We start from the raw sequence: 2500 nt of genomic DNA, 5'->3' as shown, positions 1-2500 counted from the left end.
ATCATTTTTGGGGGTTTCTCGGGACGCCTCTAGGATTAAGACTCGAGTGGTGGCAGCGATCCCGAAGCTAACTGCTCATGTAAAAAAAAAAAAAATATATATAAAAAAAAAATAGTATGTAAAGACGTCAGTACCGAATTTAACTGCAATTGATAGCTAAAATTTCTAAAATGATCACATGTTTAAACTGAACCCATCATATGGTGGTGGCTGTTAAAAAAGAAGAATTCAACACATAAATATACATGTATATACATATACATAAATATCTGTCTATAAATATGCATATATATATATGTGTGTGTGTGTGTGTTTGTGTGTATAGACAGATAGATAGGTAGTAGATAGAGAGAAACGACAATATATATATATATATATACATATATATATATATATATATATATATATATATATATATATATATATATATATATATATATATATATATATACATACATATATATATATATACATACATATATATATATATATATATATATATATATATATATATATATATATATATATATATATATATATATATACAAGCAGAAAAGAGATCGAGAGAGACACGGACAAAATAAAGATATATATAAAAAAATAAAAAATAATAAAAAGAAGTAAAAAAGAAAAAAAAAAGTCCCAGCCACCCTCCCCCCCCCCTCCCTAACCACTCCCGACCCCCCGCGTTCTTGATAAACACGGGAGATGCGAGGCGATGAGAGAGTCCCCGAAGATCCTCCGAGAGTGATGAAAAAGTCCCAAATATCCTGCGGCCTGAAGGGGGCTCGTCCGGATCAGCGGAGTGACAGTTATAACCCGGAGGAGGGAAATATGTGGCGGAGGGCGAGATCCTGGAGGTAGGAGGGGGAGGGGGAGGGAGGGAGGGTGGAAGGGAGGGAGGGTAGGAGGGGAGGGGAGGGTGGAAGGGTGGGGAGGGATGGGTGGGGGAGGGGAAGAGGGAGGGTGGGTGGGTGGAAGGTGGGATGGGGTTGGAGGGGGAAGGAGGGAGGGTGGGGAGAGGAGGGGAGGGTGAGGAGGGAGGGGGAGGAGGATGGGAGGGAAGAGGAGGGTGGGGGAGGGTGGGCGGGAGGGAAGGAGGGAGGATGGGTGGATGGGTGGGGAGGTGAGGTGAGGGGGGAGGGGAGGGGTGGGGAGGGAGGGGAGGGAGGGAGGGTGGGAGGGGAGAAGGAGGGAGGTAGAAGGAGAGGTGGGTGGGTGGTAGGAGGGAGGGAAGAAGGAGGGGTGGAAGGGTGGAGGAGGATGGATAGGAGGGAGGGTGGATGGGTGGGTGGTAGGAGGGGAAGGAGGGAGGGGTGGGAGGGCAAAATTAGGTGAAGGCGGGGGGTGGGGGGGGTGAGTGGGGTATAGAGAGTGGATGAATGATATTGATAATAATGATAATAATGATGATGATTATGATAATGATAATAATAGTAATAGTAATGATAGCCATAATAATGATAATGGAAATAATAATAGTAATAGTAATAATTGCAATGATAATATTATTAGCAATAATGTTGATAATAATAATAATAGCAATGATAATAATAATAATAATAATGAAAATGATTGCAGTAACAATGCTAGTAATACTATTACTAATACTAATAATGATAACAATGATAATAATAGCAATAATAATAATCATAATAGTAATAATGATGATAATAATGACACTACTACTACTACTAATGATAACAATAATAATGATGAAGAGGATAATAACATCAATGACGATGATAACATTATAAATGATAATAATGAGGAAAATAACAATGAAATTAAAATAATTATAATGATAATGATGATAATAACAACAATAACAATGAGAACAATAAGGACAATAGTACAAATAAAGATAACAGATTTGAAAATGATAATAATAACAACAGGAATGAACACTGCATTGATAACAATAAGAATAACAATCACAAAACAAGAATAAGAATAAAAAAACAAAAATAAACTCACGCATCAGTTAATTGGCCAGAAGGGAATTCAACCCCTTAATTTAGGATCCGAAGCAGATTATTACCAAAGTCTATAGGATTCCCTGAACTAAACTCTTCTTCGCTGATCTTAAGTTAGAGATTATAAAGGGATCGAACATCTATAGCGTCTCGAGATAGGATTTGTGTCGTATAGATAGATAGATAGATAGATAGATAGATGTACAGATAGATGGACAGAAAAATAGATAGATATGAGAGTTGCATAGATAGATAGATAGATAGATTTATTGATAGATGGACAGAAAAAGAGATAGATATGAGTGAAAAAAGATAGATATGAGTGTTGTATAGATAGACAGATAGAGATAGATAGGTAGATATATGGACAGAAAAAGAGATAGATATGAGTGTTGTATAGATAGATAGATAAATAGATATATAGATAGATAGATGGACAGAAAAAGAGATAGATATGAGTGGTGTATAGATAGATAGATAGATAGATAGATAGATAGATAGATAGAGGGACAGAAAAAGAGATA

The 2500-nt window shown here is 36.7% G+C and overlaps 1 protein-coding gene across 6 annotated transcripts in view; it reads right to left on the bottom strand.

Annotated features, from left to right (window-relative positions):
* The window catches only part of Syt7 (Synaptotagmin 7), a 722943-nt gene that overhangs the window by 583878 nt on the left and 136565 nt on the right, over positions 1-2500 (bottom strand). The window lies entirely within an intron of this gene.

Source organism: Penaeus vannamei, chromosome 28 (genome assembly GCF_042767895.1).
Source record: "Penaeus vannamei isolate JL-2024 chromosome 28, ASM4276789v1, whole genome shotgun sequence".
NCBI lineage: Eukaryota > Metazoa > Arthropoda > Malacostraca > Decapoda > Penaeidae > Penaeus > Penaeus vannamei.
The sequence above is the reverse complement of the archived record's forward strand: the minus strand, read 5'-3'. Positions and strand labels throughout refer to the sequence as shown.